This window comes from Eulemur rufifrons, chromosome 7 (genome assembly GCF_041146395.1).
Source record: "Eulemur rufifrons isolate Redbay chromosome 7, OSU_ERuf_1, whole genome shotgun sequence".
NCBI lineage: Eukaryota > Metazoa > Chordata > Mammalia > Primates > Lemuridae > Eulemur > Eulemur rufifrons.
In genome coordinates this window covers 170,613,679-170,634,008 of record NC_090989.1, presented here as the reverse complement: position 1 = coordinate 170,634,008, position 20,330 = coordinate 170,613,679, and the positions used below count along the sequence as shown (strand labels likewise).

General features: G+C 41.9%; 1 protein-coding gene across 12 annotated transcripts in view; it reads left to right on the top strand.

Moving 5' to 3' along the window:
- MAGI1 (membrane associated guanylate kinase, WW and PDZ domain containing 1) overlaps nucleotides 1-20,330 on the top strand; it is a 607,075-nt gene that overhangs the window by 276,044 nt on the left and 310,701 nt on the right. The gene's annotated exons all lie outside the window — the stretch shown is intronic.

The window sequence follows — 20,330 nt, the reverse complement described above, 5'->3', positions numbered from 1 at the left end:
GGCTTTGTGATTTTTAAAATGAAGTAGGGAAATTTGAGCTGTGGTTTGTGTTGTGTTCTTCATGGTGATTATTCATGTATCTAACAAGTAATAAGCACCAGTTATGTGCTGGGCATTGTTCTAGGTAATGGGGATTCACCAATGAACAAAACATCCCTCCTGCCAGGTACCATGCATCCTAGTGGGCAGTACTGGCTGGTCTGAGGCAGGTGTGCAGTAACATTTCCTACCCAAAGACTTTGTAGTCCTGGCCATACTCAGGTGATTGAGAAGAGTGGTAGTTCTAGGCCAAAATGACTTTCCTTTGGACGGCCGAATGATAAGTTGAGCCAGTCATTCTGACAAGAACCTGAGAGATGAGACAGAACCACTCAGGCATCTTTAGTGTGGTGGTGATTTTTTGTTGCTATGGTAACCACTTCTCTTAGCATCCTTTGCTGCCGCTGCATTATCGTTTTGACAGGACAGTGTGAGTTTATATACAAAGCCATGTGCTTTTAGAAAGCCTGGTTGGGGTAGAAGAAAGCTGGAATACGTGTATTGTCTTCTGCAAAATACACAGTCTTTGGGCTAATTCAATCTGTACAGGCTTATAATTGTGGATGCTTTTCTTGGAGTATCAAATTGCTTTCTTTGAAATGCTGATGTGTGTACCATCGATGGGATTTTTGAAATGTATATGTTCACAGGTACGCCTAGCAAATTCTCACTTTCTCTAATCCAAAAACACTGTTTTTCACATAGAGTTTCTGGCACTTGTGCTCACTCTCACTAAAGATTAAATACTCGAGGTTCTAATGAGGCCCTCCCATGTGATTAAGATCATTACTCTCACTTTAGCATAAGTTCTCTACCAAAACTGTGATTATCATGTGCATTTTACATGTCAAAATTGCTAATTTTGTCATTTGTTGTTGTTAACTTTCTAAAATTAACCAGCAAGTAGTTATTTAAAGAGGCTGTGTGTTGAGGATGCACAGATCCCAGTTCATTATCTCTGTTGGCCGAAGTTGCTGGATATGCCACAAATATAGCACCTATAGACTCCAGGCCCCTTTGTGACAAACACAGTGAGCAGGGAAAAGGGCTTGAGAGAATAATTTTGCCGAGGGTAAATAAATACAGGGGTCCTGCACCCTTGAGGACTGCTGCTCATGGAGATTGCCCAGCCACAGGTGCCAAGATATGGCCCCCGCTGTTTCTGCATCTGGGAATTCTCAGCTTTCCTTTGGGAGCTACCTTGGGGTGGGAGAACTCTTAACACCTTCCACATGCTGGACATTAAGCACGAAATGTTCAGGACGAAGGTGTTTTGGGGACGTAGCTGTCATGCACACAGACAGACACTCTTCTGCCCCTGATGTACTTACAGTGCCACAGGGGGTTTCACTGCTAGCTGCACTCTGTCCTAAACTGTCTCTTTTCTCAGTTCATTTAGATTCTGTTGAGCACTGGTCACTGGTCCAGGCTCTAAGGTGGGTTTCCCCCTGGGCCTTCCTGACATCCTTTCTGATGTCCGTCAGAAGGATGTCAGTCCTAATATCATTGTTCCTTCTCAGCCATCTTTGAGCTCCAAATTCTCATTTATGACTTTCCTTTAGAACAGTGGATATCTACTACTCATGTCTGTAAAAATCAAAGACACCATTCAGTCCCTCCGGACCTCAGTCCCCAAGTATCCACTTTAGAAACAGAAGAGGCTGGAAACTCACATGTTGATGGTCTTCCTCCTTTATAGAAATATGGGCCTATGGAGGGCTGAATTTGCCCGTGCGAGACTTCTGCTAACACTTAGAATCTCTTGAGGCTTTTGTGTCATGTTAAAGTTCTATAATTTAGACAAAATCTAGTCTTTGTTATCATAGAGTTTAACGTGCAGGTGGAAAGAAGATGGCCCCAAAGTAATTCCTTGTATCGTCCAGTTCCTCTACTGTTTCCCGGAGTTTTATGTTCACAAGGTCTCAAATCCTGAAGCAAACAAAACCAGGTATGGGGGGCAATGATGAGTGAACCTTGGTTAAGATGCGTGAACCATGGCATGCTCAGTTCAGTTTCCTGACCTGCAAAGTAGGGATGCTCCAGCTGCCTCTCAAGATCGCTGCACAAGTTGGTTGGCTCCATTCTTCACCTGTGGAAGGAACTCTCGTTATGTAGTATCATATGGGAGTGCAATGGAAGGAGCAGCTGGCCACGAGTAGGAGCACTGGGGGTGGAGGGGAGGACAGTAAGTAAAGACTTCACAGCGGAGGCCAACAGTGAGAAGATAGGAGAACATTCCCAGAAGAAGAAACAGCATGAACAAAAGCCCAGAGTTGAGAAACACTATGGCAAGTAGGGAACTACAGATTCCTTAGTAGGCCTCCAGAATCAGTCATCAAGTCTTTGGAAGCCTACTTGAAGAAAAAAGCAAAAACAAACCACTAAAAGCCATAAGAAAGTAACTGAGGCAGTGCGCAATGATTTAACACTGAGAGTGCTCATTGCCTCGTTTAGCATAAATAAGAGGAGTAATACTTCTGAATATATTAGTATGCTTTTCCTGTTACATTTCTGTGTATGTGACCTTTCCCATCACCCAAAGGCACCCATTGCCTCAAGGAATTAGGATTCTTAAGAGCAGGAAGGCAAGAAAGAGTTGGTGCTTGACTTTTGTCTACCAAAATAAGATTTTCTAAATCCCCTAAGCCTCCATTAGCATATCACGAACTAGGCCCAGTGAACTTGAATGTCAAGTTTAATGTTAACATAAGTAGGATGACCACACTTACTAGCTTGCCTGAGACAGCTCCAGTTCATGCACATTGTCCTGACCTAATTATCAGTAGCACCCCTTTTACTCTCAACTGCAGGCTGGTTTGGAGGATAAATTATGGGTAAGGGAAGTCCCTGCCCTAGAGGAGGTGGAGTGAGACAGAGCCCAACACTTCAGGCCCAGTAGAGTGTAGGAAAGGAGAAGGAAGATGGAAGGGCAGGGAAGTGACTAAATATAGTGTGTGTGTTATCTTATACCCTGAACTCAGAATTCCATTGTATGTTGGGGCTGGGGTGGTGGACATATTAGCTGAAAGCAACAGGGTCTTGGTGTCACTACCTCTGGCACTCTAGGAAGGCTGTGGTGCAGAGTCATCCCGTGCCAAGACAGGTCGGCAACAGCTCGATGACAATAGCAGCATATCAGGATTAGGCAGAGAGAGGGCCCGAGAGATCTATCACTCCTGAGCTTCCTTGGCTCCCTCCTGGTGTGAAGGAAGTTTTATGTGTTTCTTGGGAGTGTGTATGTGGTCCTGAGGAGAGAGCCAGTGGACTTGTCAGGGGGGCTGCCATTGTGATTATGAGGTCACATCCTGCAAGGTACAGGTAGGTAGGACAAGGCAAGCGTTGGTTGGAGGATGGGACCGAGGCCCAGACAGCTCATCAGAATTTGAGAGGGTTACAGTAGGATGGAAATGGGAAGGGTGACTAGTGTGAGCCTGGAGAACAGAGCCCCGTCACCCAGGGCAGACTTCCATGTCAGATGCCAGTGGGACACAGTGTAACCTGGCAGATAAGGTACTTTGCAGCAGAGAGCAGAGGGCCCGGTGACCAGCATAGGTCTCTCCCCACTGCCACGAGATTACAAGAGGCTCTCATACACAGGGATGTCATCTTGGGGATTGGCGGGGACAGGAGAACAAGGAGGACGGGGGACTTGCATTCACTTAAAAAATTGAGATGAATTCTTTCATTTAAAATGTATTAACTGAGCACTTACCCTGTGCCAGACACTACTGTAGATACTGGGGATAGAGCAGGAGACAAAACTGACGAAAATCCCTGCCCTAGTGGAGCCCACATTCCAATGGCATTGTCCGAGGACCCTATTTAAACCGTAAGACATTGAGATTCTTAATAATAAGATTCTTAATAATAAATTAGTGCTCTTCAGCAACCAGTAAAGGTACAAGCTCTTAAGGACGGTGAAATAAAAATTAGAAAGTTAAGTTGCATTTAGTTTTGCCCATTTTAAAATTTGACACTGCTATCGTAAAATTAACAAAAACCCAAATATATAAGATGAAGGACTGGGTAGGTGAATTATGGCACTTCTTAAGTAAAATACTATATATTAATGATGTCATAGATGCATGTTAATTGATATAGAGCAGTGTTTACAATATATGATGTAAATTGTAGACAGAAAGTTATAAAATAGCACATAATATTCATTTTTAATTAAAAATGTATAATAATACATTAAACATAGTATACTATCTACGTTTTATGAAAATGGAATTATGTATATCAGCCCAGATATATGTATGTGTATGTATATTATACATAATGTGTAGACATGTGTGCAGAGTTTGAATAAATCTATAGCAACGTGTTTGTATTGGTTATCTTTATGTAGTTAGACTGCTGTTCGTGGATGTCTTCGTATTTATCTGTGTCTTCTGATGTTTTTGTTATGAATATGTAATGTTTTGACTAAAAAAGTTTTTCAGATGATTCATTTCTTATTTTTAGTATCCAATAATTCAGGACATGTGCTTTGTGTCCTTTTCTTTGTAGGGCTGTGTGCTCCTGGGCAGAAGACCAGAAGGACAACATGTAGACGGGGTGGGGAAAAGAGAGAGGGCAGGGGGAGAGAATTGACAATGTCTTTCAGTGCTTTTTGGAAGGAAGGGAGAGAGGGAGGAAGGAAACAAATGAAAGAAGGGAAAATACTGCCCAGTTTGAAAGACCAGATGGAAATCTGTGAATCTGTAAAGGATCCCTGGTGATACCTGACTGGGGAAATGTGAATTCAAACATGACAAATACGTTGTTTCTGGAAGATTCATATGAAGAAAGGAGGATTTTATTCATCTCACTTTTTTATGTTGTCTTCTTTAGTGTTATATCAATTTCTGGGTTCATCTACCATATTTGTATGTGACTCCTATAATAATTTGGCCTTAGAATGTGCTCAGAAACCTTTGTCTTCTTTCCTCACAGGCTACTTTGACTAAGTTTATACCAGTGGTGAAAATGAAGAAATTTCAGGGCCAGGCAAATTGCTAGTATGTAACTTATGCTTTGCAGAGAGAAGAGGTGTAATAGAAGTAGATTGGAGAAGAGAAAGCAAAGGCACAACGTTGTAGGATTTGCACAGGGGCATTGAGGTCATTTCTGTCTCTCCTGTCCGTTGGCAGGACTGATCAAAGATTGGTTCATCTCCATTTGTGCTGGAAACATATACTGTGAAGGGAATTGCATCAAATTCTCACAGTTACCCATTTTTCATCATCTTAGGAAGCTATCTCTTAGATCCAGCCATAATGCTTCCGGCAATATTGTATAACTTACTTGTACTGTTAGAGTGCCTGGTCAGGGCTTTCTTTTAAAAAAAAAATGTTTGCATTGACCAATGTGGTGTCTCATTAATCACAGACAACATAGACTGTCAGTTGTATGTCATTGTGACCTTGCAAAACATCTTGATCGGGAGTTAGATTCACAGACCAGTCAATTCAAAGACCTAAGTTGGAGGTACAGATACTTGTACATGGAAGGTGTTATAGAGTGTTCCTCTCCATAATTACTCTGTCCACTGGGTTAGACAGAATCTACTAGGGCAGCAGACACTTGAAACAAGGTAGCTTTCTTACATTGTGTCCCTTTGGCGACCACCCTCTGCTATTATATTCTGGTTTATATGGAGCTGGGGAGCTGACCCTGCCCTTTTGGTGCTGGGGGAGGGCAGGGGACCCAGTTTGGCTGGTCAGCGTAGTGCTCTATCCTCCTGGTCACTGTGATTAGTTCAGGAGTCAGAGAGTGATCCAAGCTGGGCCAATCAGAATCAATTCAAAGACTCTTGCCAGGCCTATGAAAGAAGGAATTTGTGGGATTGGAAGTTGTAGGCTTGAAGCTGTATGTTGGGGGATATCCAGGCATTGTAGGATGTTGACAAGCATCTCTGGCCTCTACCTACCAGATCCTACCAGATTCTAATAGACCCCCACCCCTACCCCAGTTATAATTGCCAGACATGCATCTAGGCATTGCCAGATATTCCCTGAGGGACAAAATTGTCTTCACCGGAGAATCACTGGTTGAAACAACTGGGTCTAACTGGGTTTGAAGACAACTCATTCCCTTTTTAGTTATATGTCATGTATTCGTTTTTCTCTTGCCATCGTCTGTATGACCCTGCTTCTGTCGTCGTATGTGTTTCTCTGACCAAAGCCAGGAAAGAGTCTCCCCTTTTAAAGATTGATATGATTTGGCCCATCCAGAAAATCGGGGATAGTGTCCCCATCTCGAGGTCCTTTACTTAATCACATCTGCACAGTCCCCTTTGGGTGACTGTTCACAAGTTCCAAGGAGCAGGCCATATTTGGGGAGGCATTGTTCTGCCTCCTGCGTCCACCAATATATTTCTTTTTCGCTTGAGCTAGTTGACTTGACTTTCAGTTACTGCAACCAACAGTTAGAGATAAAATATTGGTTACATGGTTTGGAAAACCACTTTTAAAATCATGCTACAGGAGCCAGACGTGGTGGTGCATTCCTGTAATCCAAGCTACTTGGGAGGCTGAGGTGGGAAGATCGCTTGAGGCCAAGAGTTCGAGACCAGCCTGGGCAACATAATGAGACCCCCGTCTCAAAAACAAACAAACAAAAAAACCCCAAACAAAACCAAAAAAATGAAATCATGCTACAATTTATAGAATCAGAGTAAAACAAAAAAAACCTCAGCACTTAACACAAAGCCTGGCGCACACACGCAGGCCCTCCGTGTGCACTCAATGAATGCAGGGCTGATTCTCCCCATTCGTGTTGGGTCCCGCCAAGAAGAGTTATTAGAAACTTTGCCACACGAATTGTTAGACAGGGTTCTGAGAGAGAGAATGCTGAGAAAGGAAGTAAACATGCTCTGCAAAGAGAAGCAATTAAGGGATTTTAAAGAGCTGGGGATTTCAGAGTCAGGTAGCAAGGAAGGAGCTGCGGCTCCCCGCTGTTCTGCCCCTCTGTGAAGTGTGGTAGTCTGCCTTTGTGTCGGCCTAATTGCTGCTCTCCCCTTCCCGTCAGTTTTGTGCATTGCACGCATCAAGGTAAGTGACTGATAAATCAATCCTAGGTGAAGAAGAATTTATTACTTTTATTTTCCTTCTCAGGGCAGTGTCTCAAGAGGAAATATATTTATGTTCTCAGCCCTGTGTATTCGGGGGTCTGTGGGTTTTCTAACAGGGAGATTACACAAATCCCTTTGGGATTAGGATTCACGGGCCTGGTGCATATCCTGCAGTCCCTGCAACACCCTTATGTCCTCAGAAACTACCCCACGTCCTCAGGCTAGGCTTGCATCAGACATAGGGGCTCACTCCTAGGGAGTTGGCATCTGATACAGCGGCCTCAAAGATGAGGACAAGAGGGTGCATTTAATTTCAAACAATCCAAGGGAGCCTGAGTGGTTTAGTTGAGTATTAATAAAAGCTTTCTTGGAGTCTAATTTTTTGTTTTCAGAGACCTTATAGAACAGAGAGACTTGAATCTCACATACCTTTAATTGTAACATGAACTTCTTGAAAGTTCTACTCTAACAAACTGCTTCTGACACCTCTGGTTGCTCAAAGGGACTTCTAATGACAGCTGAGATGTGCAGCTGGCTTGGCTTTGGTTTTCTAAATTTACAAATCCAAAACAGAACGAAATCTGCAACCTAAACTCTACTTGCTTTTTTACTTAAGTAGCACAAATTTTTGGTTATGAAATGGAGTGTTTTCATATAATGAGTGCACATAAATATTTCATTGATGCAATTATCTTTGACATGAAATAATTCCGCAGCATTGCTAGTGCCTGGGAGAAGTGATAAATCTGCTTCTTTTCCCCAAGTGATTTCTTTTTTAAACAAACAAAATGTGTGTCTGAAACAATGGTTCTTGCGTGTACATGTCTGTCCGTACCTGCCATTTGGTTCCCTGGAATGTGCGCGTGACCCTTAACAGTAAGTGGCAATGGGAGAGGAAAGCAGCGTTGATTTTGCAGTCAAGATGAAATAGACAAATGCTGGTCCAGTTGGAATTTCTAGACTCCCAGCAGTATTCTTATTAAAAATGCACTTCAAATTCTGAGCCTTTGGCATATATAGCAAGAAATAGCGAATTGAACTTACACCTTTATTCTTAAAGGAGCTGAGAGAAGGAAGAAAATGCTACAAGGGGACCAAGAAAATCTTTATGACTTGCAAAAATTATAATTGCTGTCTGTGCATTTTTTACTTTAATGTGGGATACGGAAGAGTGTTACACCATTTTACCATCTGATAAAAGTGATATGCCCTTGACGAAATGCCTTTTTGCAGAGCATTGCTGATTAAAATGTCTGAGATCATTTTTCTTCCTAGGTAGGTTTCCATTTGAGAGCCAATCTATGTACTATACCACATTTGCAGGTTTCCCACTTTCTTTCTTTTTATGATTCTTGTGTGGCCTCCCTCTCTCCCTCTCTCTGTCCCTTCCTCTCTCTTCCCTTCTATATCTTTGTTACTGTCCTGTGTGCTGATTCTAAAGCTGGGTCTGTGGTCTCTGCTCTTTTTGAGTTTTGGGGAGAACAAACACCATCGTTAATACCAATAATTTTTCTACAGTAGTGAGGAACAGAAATTGCCATGCTTGGTGGTAATAGTAAACAGAAATTTGGGATGATTTTGATTGGCATCGTGGGGGCTGTGTGTGTGTGTTTATCTCATGATGATGGCACCTAAGAGCTATCATTAAAAGAGACTGATGTCAGGGAAGAAATGACAGAGGACTTGATTTATCTGTAGAAAACTAAGTTAAGGATTCTTGATGATTCTTAAGAGATACTGTCAGAATCTGGGATTTTACCCTACTTAACGCTAATAATTGTGCCTATTAGAGTTTCATGCATACTGGCAACAAACACGAGACACTAGGGTGAGAGATAAAAGCCTTTATCACTCACAGCACAGCAAGCAGCATGAACTTGATGTTTCTATAGGCTCCCGTGCTCCCCAGATCCTGAGGGGGGAGCGATTTGAAGGGGCCCAGGTGGAGATCGTGCACACTGAGTTTGCTTCACGGCTGAGGAACCCTGAGCTTGGGGAATCTGCCTCTTTTATTGCAAGCCTGCTCTTTGCCCTGGATAGAGACATTACCTCATCTCTCAAGATTGTTCACTGAGACACAACCCTGAGCAGTGGTCCAGGGAGAGAGCGTTCGGGGCTTAGCAATCTTTGCAGGGACACGCGGGGGTCAGGGTGCATGGCTGATTGCCTGTCCTGAGAGGAGTCACTCAAGATACTTTCATGTTATATTAACAATAACAATAGCTGCCATTTACTGAACACCTCTGCATGCAAGCACTGTTTCCGTGCTTTACAAGTGTGAATTTTAATCCTTCCAATAGTGGTGTGCCTGCTTTACAAATGGAGACACCAAGACTTAAAGTGTTTAAACAATGTTGCCTGCTCTGACCACAGCCCTAAAACGATGCTCTTTCTAATATTTTCTGTTTTAGCTCCTTTTATGCCTCTTTCACAGTTCCTATAATGCCATTTTATTTTATTTTTTTCTCTGTTTCTACCATTGAAATGAAAGCTCTTTACAGTCAAGGACTTCATTTGGTTCACCTTTGTTTTCCCAGCTGCTAGATTAGTGCCTGGTTGTGTGTGGTAGGCATGGGATAAATATTTAGGGACTGTATCTGTTTTGTACCCAAAGTCTCAGTGTTAGCAAAGTGTTTGTGACCTAGTAGGTGCCCACAAAACACTTGTTGGCTGAATGAAGGAACTTGCCCAGGTACTGAAGGTCGGAGCCAGGACTTGAACTGAGGTCCCTCTGGGCTCTTCAGTCTTGTATTGAACTATTATTAATCTCTGCCCTTCTCAGTGAGTGGTAGAATCAGCCCAATGTTCAAAAATCCTTGAGGCTTGGGGTTTTGTCCGATTTGTTTCAGTTCCCACAAGGTAGGCAGTCAGTATTATTTTGGAAGGCAGTTAGTAATGAAAGAGTTTCATTTATTTTGATTTTTTGGAATCTCTCTTGCAGCTTGATAGGAAGAAAACAATGGATACCTCCCAGAATCTGAAAGAACCATTTTTTTTGCTGAAATACAAGGCTCTCTTTCTAAAGCTTCCTGTAGGTGACAGTATAGAGGGTTTGACCAAGAATGTTGAGTTTCTTCCCAGGCTAGTTTCCATGGTGATGGCTGCAGCTTTGATAAGGCTGGATGGCAGGGAGAGGAGGCAGAAGACTGGGTGATTTTGCATCATTCAAGCAACCAGAATTCTCTATGCCCACAAACAGCAGGGTCTGCTGCAAATGACAATGGACAGAAACTGGCACATGAAGGGAAGAAAGGGGTCCTGAAAAGCTAATCTGTTTGTGGAACTTTCTAGCCTTGTTGCATTTTTGAGCGATTAGCCTGCATTTGGGGTCAAAAATTAACGATAGGATTATTTTTCTGACTATGACTTTCCTGAATGAATAGTTGGAGAGGCTACCAGTGAGAGAATAGAGGTAGAACACTGGTCACCTGCTAAGGTTCCCAGAGACATCCCAAAGCATTTAGGAGCAAATTTGTAGAAATATCCCGGAAAGCATTTCATGGAGCAAATATTTATAGAGTGCTGGTCAGGTAATCTATTGCTGTATAACAAACCACCCCAAAATATAGTGATTTAAAACAATAATTTTATTATTTCTCATAGTTTGGGAGTTTTTCATGCTTGGAGTCTCTCATGTGGTCGCAACCAGAGGGCAGCTGCAGCCGGATTCATCTTGCAGGTTTCCTAACTCACGTGCCTGGCAGTTTTTGCTGGCATTGTTTGGGACCTCGACTGGGACTGTCAGCCAGAACCCCTACACATGGCCCTCCCTGTGTGTCCTGGTTTCCTCACAGCATGGTGGATGGGTTCCAAGAGTGGCTGTCCAAGAGAGAGGAACTGGAAGTGTCTTAAGTCCTTGACCTAGAAACTGGCAAAAATCACTTCTGCCACATTCTGTTGGTCAAGTTGGAGAGCCCAAATTAAATTACAGACCTTAACTTCTGATGGGAGGAGCATCAGAGAATTTTCAGGCTGTGTTTATTTTTATTCATTTTTTATTTTTTAATTATTTATTTCAAAATATTAAGGGAGTACAAATGTTTTTGTTACATGGATAGCTTTATGATGCTCTAGTCAGGACTGTAAGTGTGCCCATTACCTGAATTTTGTTCATTGTACCTGTTAGGTAGGTTTTTACTCTTCCTGCCCCCTCTTGCTTGATTTCCATGATTTTGACTTCTTTCTGTGTCCATGTGTGCCCATCAATTAGTTCCAAATTATTAGGGAGTAAGTGTGGTGTTTGTTTTTCCATTTTTGAGATACTTCACTTAGGAGAATGGTCTCCAGTTCCATCCACATTGCTGGAGAAGACATTAATTCATTCCTTTTTATGGCTGAGTAGTACACCATGATGTGTGTGTGTGTATACACATATATAGATAGACACACACACACACACACACACACACACCCACCACCACATTTTGCTAATCCACTCATGAATTGATGGGAACTTGGGTTGATTCCACATCTTTGCCATTGTGAATCATGCTGCAGTAAACATACAAACATTCAGGTGCAGGTGTTTTTTTGATAAAATGACTTCTTTTCCTTTGGATACAGGCTGTGTTTTTAAACCACCACAAGAGCCAACTATGTGCTAAGCACTTCAGAGAAACACACTTTCTGTCCTCATGGAGTTCATAGCCTGGGAGGTAGATGTCAATGTAAAATCACACAAATAAAAGGTAAATTGCAATATGGTAAGTAAGGGCCATGAAAGGCACATGATCTGATCTCTTAGGGCTACCATAACAAAGTAGCATAGGCCAGGTGGCTTAAACAACAGAAATTTATTTTCTCTCAGTTCTGGAGGCTGGAAGTCCAAGATCAAGGTGTCAGCAGGTTTGGTTCCTTCTGAGACCCCTCTCCTTGGCTTGCAGACCTTTGCCTTCTTGCTGTGTCTGCTTTCTGTGTGCATGCATATTCTTGCCCAACCGTCTCTGTTTATCAGAACACCAGTCATACTGGATGAAGGCCAACCCACATGACCTCATTTTTACTTTAATTATCTCTTTAAAGGCCCTGTCTCCAAATATAGTCATATTCTGAGGTACTGGGGGTTGGGACTTCAACATGTGAATTTTGAGGAGACACAATTTGACCAAAGATTTTTTTGTGTTTGCAGGTTTTTCCATCTGTAGATATATCTTGCTGTGGATATAAACTCAAATTGCTGAGTTTTAAATTATTTGGGTTAGTCTCTGTTATTAGAGATTCCTTTTTTTATTTAAAACTTTTTTGTGTTTGAATAAAATGTTTACATGGTTCCAAAGTAAAATCTAAAAGTGTATTCAAAGAAATCTAGCTTTTCACACTTCAACCTTGTTTCCTCTGGAACTCCTTATGTGATTGATCCTGGCTATATACCCATAAAGAATCTATTGCATCCAGTGATCATGTCACAATAGAGTTTATGGTAATTGCTACCTCCTGATAATTATTTCTGGTAGACGACAAGCTTCATGAGAGCAGAAACTTTTATTCTCTTGTTCATAACATCATCTCTGGAAACCTAACGTTGTGCCTAGGATGTCGTTGGTGTGTGGTGAATAGTTGTTGAATGAAGGTGTGATACTAGAGTTTAGTGTATGGATTGGAAGCAATAGGTTTTGGAATCAGCTACACAGAGGCCATGCAAATGGATGGAAACATCTAGTAAAATGAATATTAAAAAAAGGGCAAAAGGTAGAGGGTCTGTGTGTAGGGGATAGAGCACGGAGAATGAGCAGAGAGAAAAAGGGACAGTTGGAGAAATGGCAGGGACGTGGGACTCCAAGAAAATCTGTGTCTATGGGTGTCGAGAAAGAAAGTATGCAAGACGGAGCCATTAGTTAAGAAGTGGATGGTTGAAAAGTAGTGAACTGGAAATGAGAGGATAAATATAGGTTCAAGTTTTGCTTCTACCCTTGATTGGTTTTGTGGCCTTAGGCAAATTAGTCTCTCTGAAAATCAGTTTCTTCATATGTAAAATGAGAAAAATTGTATCTATTTGCATTGCCTACCTCACAGGCTGTGGAAGCTCCAAAAGAGTTGATAGTTTTAAAGGAAATCTGGGAACTTCTTTCTTTCCTTTTTTTTTTTTTTTTTTTTTTTGGAAACAGGGTCTTGCTCCGTTACCCAGGCTAAAGTGCAGTGGTATGGTATCATCACAGCTCACAGCAACCTCAAACTCCTAGCTCAGCCTCCTGAGTAGCTGGGACTATAGGCACGCACTGCCATGCCTGGCTAATTTTTCCATTTTTTTATAGAGACAGGGTCTTGCTCTTGCTCAGGCTGGTCTTGAACTCCAGGCCTCAAGCAATCTTCCTGCCTTGGCCTCCCAAAGTGCTAGGATTACAGGTGAGAGCCACCTCGCCCAGCCCAAATCTAGAAACTTCTAAGTGCTTTAGAAATGTAAGGGGGGAAAAATGATTCTCCAAATCAAGAATCTTCTAAACTTAACCTGGTTTGAGCCTATCTTTTAAATGATACCTTAATTGTCTCCCTTCCATTGTACTATATTACAATATTTTGCTTTTTTAAAACCATGCATCAAAAGGCTTGTGAAAACTTGGGGAATAACCTCTTAGCATACTTTCTTTAACAGCAAGGTTTTCCACAAAAGACAACTTTCAAAAGTCAAAAGCTTGGGCTTTTATGTGCCACATTTCATGATTTTCTCATCAAGCAGGCTTTTGGGAGGAGCTTTGATTGTAAGGTATTCCTCATGACTTAAATCATACCAGATACTTCTAAGCAAGGGTGTATCAAGCATGACTTGAGTTACACCAATTATAGTTTATGTTTCAATTAATACAGAGGCTAGTTCTGTAGGTCAATTAGAGCTATTCAAATTCTTTTCAAATTGCTTGACAAAAGCATATCTTCCATTTTTAACCTGTCACATGCAACATGTGCAATGAGCATTCTTCTCATAACGCTGATTAAAGTGGCACAATTGGGCATCATTGTGCTTAAACATCTCTAATGGGTAAGATATGGAAAGGCAGGTACTATGGCCATGTGGTCTTCCTAAAAGCTCACCTTGTCAAGAAAAGTGCTGTAAGACTGCTGACGTCTTTTCCTTGTCTCTAATTTTGAATCTTTTTTTTCCCAAAACTCATCTATGATATTTCTAAAAGAGGTTTAAATATTTTGTCGTCCAATCTTGCTCTTTCAGTGGCTCTTAGAGATGTGGAGAGACCTCAGAAATATTAATAGAGGTGGATGAGTCAACTCACTTTTAACGACAGAGACTTGGCAAAAGACAGAGCTTCAAAGATAGTTTTCTTGAAACTTTTGAAGGCTTTGTAATCCGGTGTGCTAAGCATAGGACTGGAAACAGAGATAGAGGGTGTTCATTTCTGGTACGTTGTTAACTGCTTCTGCCTTGGAGATTGGATCAGGAAATGTTTCAGGCTGCACATTTTCTTCCTTGCCCCTTTTCGTACTTGGAAAAAAAACAAGAGTGATGTGAATACAGAGCACATTTCTGTCACCCCAAAGAGTGCAGAGACATACATACATATTTATTTATCTATCTTTTTTCCCCTCTCCCTTCCTCTCTCCTTTCTTTCCTTTCTCCTCTGTCTTGCTCTGTCACAGAGGCTGGAGTACAGTGGCGCGATCATACCTCACTGCCGCCTACAACTGCTGGTCTCGTGATCGTCTTGCCTCAGCCTCCCCAGTAGCTGGGACTACGAGAGTTTGCCACCACGCCTGCTTAATTTTTTAAAAAATTTTTTGTAGAGACAGAGTCTGGCTGTGCTGCCCAGGGTGGTCCTGAACTCCTGGCCTCAAGTGATCCTCTTGCCTAGGCATTCCAAAGTGCTGGGATTACAGGTGTAAGCCACTGCCCCTGGCTCATATTTATCTTTAATTAAACTGAATGACTAGTTTTAAGCTTAATTTGTATCATGCCAGAGCCCAGGTGTGTGGGTCTGTCCCCTGTTCTGAGGTCCAGGTAAATTAGAACAATTTGTTAACCCTTAGGGAACCTCAGATTTCCTCTTCTAAGGCCGGAGAACTTAAGAAGCTTTGGAAGATGGGATGATAAGAGTTGGAAACTACTCCTCCCTGCGTGGGTGGATTTACTCTTCCTCCTCACTCCTCGTATCCTTTACCTCCCCAGATATCCTAAATTTGGTGGGGAAGAAGAGAAAAGAAGGGAAGGGCAGACTGAGAAGAATGGCAAGGTCTCTTTGGAACCTGCCAGAACTGGAATGCTAGCTCCTGCCTCTTCTTTCTCTTGCCTTCCCCTTCTTCTTTCTCTCTTCTTTCTTCTTTTGCTTTCTTCTCCTACCCTTCTACTCTTCTCCCCTTTCCTCTTTTCTCCTTTTGTCATCCTTCTTTTTCTCTCCTCCTACCATCAATAACCCATGTGCCCACCTCACTGCCCCCGGGCCCTAATTGGAAGTAATAATTGATAGAACACTTTTTCCCTAAATTCAACTTTCAGAAGATAAAGATGTTCTGGACTGATGAGGCAATGGCATCTCCCCTCCAGTCTCTCCTCACTGCATCTCTGACGGGCTCTCACGTCCATCCGTGTGGGACCATGGCTGCCTCTCTGAGCCTGTTCTGTCTCTCTCTGCAGGCACAGAGCAGCCCAGGCTCCTCCCTTGGAGCTACGAGAGGGCAGAGGATACTTATCCCAAATAAAGCTGGCCATCTCCTCTCTGGGCCCTCACTGCCTTCTCTTCGTTGGATTTGGTTCATTTTTCTAAAATCCACTTCCATATATGAATGGCACTGATTTGTTTTAAAGAGGAGAACAGCCAGGTTGGGTCCCCTCTATAAATCTCTGCAGCAAACTTGAACCCCAAGTTGGAGAAAGTTTAGTTGTAAGAGAAGCATTGGTTTTGTAAGGCTGATTCTGAAGATTCTATTTCAACAGATAGAAAGTGGGTTTCATTTATAGGGATGACTCTTGTAGTAAATAGGGTATATGTAGACCTATGTCCAATTCCATACTCTTTGATGATAAAATGTATTTTTAATATGTTGACGTTGATGCTCCATCAAATGTGCTTCGCTCTTTATGTCTGTTCAGTTTTATATCCTTCACACAGTCCCAGCCCCAGGCTGGACTGGCATGGCTATGACTTTGGGTTTTTAAAGGCCTCTTAATTGTCAATATTTTATCGAGTTGCTTTCCTCTAGTTTAGCTATCAACATAGTTTAAAGGCTCTACTGAAAAAGAAACCTGAGAGGAAAGTTTGAAATCCATGGCTGGCAAAATGTCTTTTATCTTTGTGGCTTAATAACTCTCTCTTCTCCAGGGATTCTTTTGCCATCTTGATTGCATATTTTGATTTATTTACAAAGTGCTTCTATGTGGCACAGCATCAACCCTGAAACATATCAGTAGAGAAATATTTAATTTGGAAATCTGAAATGGCAAGTTCCGTTTTTAAGTTACACCTGAGGAGCCCTGCCAGTCAGCACTGAAGAAAAGTTGCCTACATCTAAGGTTTGGGTAGACTTCAGGAGTAGAAGTTTCTACACCATCCATCTACCTACAGTAACTACGGCAAACACATTCATGTTTGATCAATGAGCTGTCATCCCTCGGAATCTTTGCCAAGTTTTAGTTTATCCTACTGCCATGCCAAGACAGGGGTTCACTTGAAATGATAAATGAAACCCACAGGTGGTTTTGGTGTGGGAATTTTTTGTTTATGCCTTGCAAAGATGGAATTGTAGGACTGGATTTAAAGCCAATTGAGCATCCCGAATAAAGGCTTTAGTGTCTTCCTGTTGCAATTAAAATAAAATGCTGAAACTTATTAGCATGGCCCAGAGGGTCCTGTGGTCCTGACCCCTGCCTGCTTGTCCAGTTCCATCCCATGCTGTTCCCCACACTCACCCACTGTGGCCAATAGAAACACAATGGTACCCTCAGACTCCCCGTGTCTCAGGACCTCCGTATTTCTGTTTTCCTTCCCAAATCTCTCTCCCTTCTCTTCCCGTGCCTGGGTCCTTCTCATCTTTCACTCTCTCCAGCCTGTTCTGGGTTCCTAACATCCCAGACTTTCCTCTGTCTTTCTCATTTGGCAGGGTCTGTTGTGATGCTGTTTCCCAGCATGGAGAGAGGGGACCTTGGCTCATTTGTGACAGTTCCCCGTCCAGAGCCCTGTGCTTGGCACCCCGGAGTTGCTCTGTGCACATTTGGCAAGTCAGTGAATGGAACCTGTGTAATTTCAGGGAAGGCAGAGGCTATGGTATGGCTCCTTATCCTTTCTGGAATATTCACTAAATATTCCAGTGAGGCTTTTAAGTGTTCTGCTCAGATTTTGCACCTTCATGTCAACAATCGCCATGGTTTGCTATTTCAGAGCATTTTTTCTAAACCTAAATTTTAGTCCTTTCAGATAGAATCATCAGTTTGGTAAAGTTAGGATTATTTTGTTTTAAATTCCATTTGCAAAGCAAGGTGAAATTTAAACTTACCAGTGTATCATATACTAGTGGTTTTCCTGACACCACATAAAAATGTGCTAATATTTTCATTACATTGATTAGAAAAAAAATTACTTGGAGAAGTTAGTTGGTTGAACTATTGAACAGAAAGTGCCGAAGACATATTCTTACACATACAGAGTTCGTATGTTAGAGAAGTATTTGTTACTTGTAGACTCAGGATAGGGCTTTATGCAAAACCATATTATATCCACAGAAATATACTGCAGATAAGGAGATGTCTCTCTACCATAAGAATTTTCCTTTGTTAATCAAAAAGAATATCAATGCTAACATACCATTAGATTCTCTATGGAGAGGACAGATAGCTCCAAAACTATACATTGCCCTGTCTGAACAAGAAACTTGAATGTTTGTTTCACATTAGTGAGCTCAAAGGTTAGTAGTGATTTGATTTTGAAATTTCTTTTCCACATTCAGGCAGTTTTTAGAATGGGACACATTAAGGTCTGATCATCTAGGGGTATGTGAAGATGTCCAAAATCCATTATGATTTAGCTTTTGAGAATGACTCAAGGCCACAAATTGGAGGTTCTGCAATTGAATATGACAGTCATGGGCTGATCCCCACGTGCATAAAGAAGTATTATCATCAGAGGTTGTTTAGACTGACTTGTACCTTGCACCTTGTATAATTGCTTGTTGTGGAAAGTAGGGTAAAATTCACATTTAACATAAAATTAACCATTTTGAAGTGTAAAATTTCAGTATACACTCACAATGTATTTATTTAAATTTTATTTTTCAGAGACAGAGTCTTGTTCTATTGCCTAGGCTGGAGTGCAGTGGTGTGATCATAGCTCACTACAGCCTCAAACTCCTGGGTTCAAGTGATCCTCCTATCTTAGCTTCCCGAGTAGCTGGGACTACAGGCATATGCCACCATGCCTGGTTAATTCTTTTTTTTTTTTTTTTTTTTTTTGTAGTGACGGGGGTCTTGCGATTTTGCTCAGGTTGGTCTCGAACTCCTGGCCACAAGCGATCCTCCCACCTTGACCTCCCAAAGTGGTGAGGTTACAGGCATGAGCCACCGTACCCAGCCTCACAGTTGCTTTTTAAGGGCTGAGCTATATTGTTGGTATTGCTCCTCTGGGGGGTTTACTAAAACACTCTGTATGTAATTAAAATTTCAGTAAATTCTGAAAGCACATCATGATAGTTGGTCTTAGTGTGCCACTGAACGCTGTTTTGTGAAAATTTCTAGGGTAGAGAAAATAGTTAAGCTAACACACTCTAAAAACATTAAGTTACTTAAAATAACACTTTATTATCCAAATGTAAGCTTAGAAATCATTTTTTTTTCCTTACTTCAAATAGATCTTGATAAGAACATAGCTTGACTTAAAACCATGAAAATGAAAGTTTTTATGAAATCTCCTGAAATTCTCCGCATCATTGTCCTACCTAGTATTTGTGTGAAGGTAATATAAGATGAATTGTGACTGATCCTTAGCCTCAGCAAAGGTCTCCAGAAATTCAGCCAGGCAGAGCCATTTTTAATTGATTGGGGATTTGGGAAAGCCACTGAGGAGTTTGTGCAGTGGTAGAAAGCCGTGTTTTGAGTCTAGAAGGAAAGTGGGGATTATTGGGAAGGGTAGGTAAATATGAGCAGTAGCTCAGAGAGCATGTCTACTGCAGAACAGAACGAGATGGGGTCTAGTGGATGGCTGAAAGGGAGGAGAAGTATTTAGCTCACCTTATAGGTGCATTTCTGCACGGTGTTGCCTACTTGTGCCATTTAAAAAAAAAATCTTTCTGTAGTCATGCACTCAAATGCACAGAAATTTTCAGGAACCGATTAAAATGATTATTGAAAAAGAAAATTGAAGTGACTACAGTAGCTTTCTTAAATTTAGAAACCTCATAAGCCCCATTGACTCTTGTGTCAACAGTTCTTGGTGCCAAGTCAGATGACAAAAGAAAAAAATCCAATTCAGCAGCCTCCAATTCACATAGTGAGACCTTGTCTCTAAAGAAAAAAAAAAGAGAGAAAAAAAAAAAATAGCCGACTGTGTTGGCGTGTACCTATGGTCCCAGGGTTCTGGAGGCTGGGTGGGAGGATTACTTGAGCCCACAAATTTGAGGCTGCAGTGAGCTATTATTGTGACACTGTATTCCAGCCTGGGTGGCAGAGCAAGACCTCATCTCTTAAAAAAAAAGGAAATTCAAAATACTCTCTCTGGACAGAGATAATTGGAAACAGAGAAGATCAAGGGCAGAAGAACCCTGGCAAATGGTGGTGTCCAAAAATCCCGAGGAAGCTTGGGGAAATGAGGTAATATAGGACAGCCAGTCTCAGGTTAGCTTCCCACTGGGAAGGGCGGATGGTCTTCCCTCCACACGACATGGAAGCTGAGTTGATTGATAGCTGGGGCTGGTGCTCGTTTGGTGATAACTGTGTCTACGAATATTGCAATGAGTTGCAACTTGGAAACAAACTGCAAGTGAAGTGTCTCCTAAGGACCACAGAGTTCAGCTCAGGGCTGAGGATAACGAAGCCTATTTGTGTTCGTGAACTGAAACATAAAAGAAATGAGGCAGAACAGATAGCCAGCTGGACTTGTAGAATGTTGCTCAAGAAATGGTATTTTCTCCGAGGATTGTTAAGGGAAAACAGTGGATTGGTAATGCCTCGCCTTCTTCCACCTCTTCCCACCTCCTGTGCTGGGAGATACTTCATTAGTTGAGACCCTTAAAAAGCAAAGTAAGCAATAAAAAGGGCAGTTGAGATATACCAGCTTCCCCAAAACCCACTGAGTTCTAAGCAAGC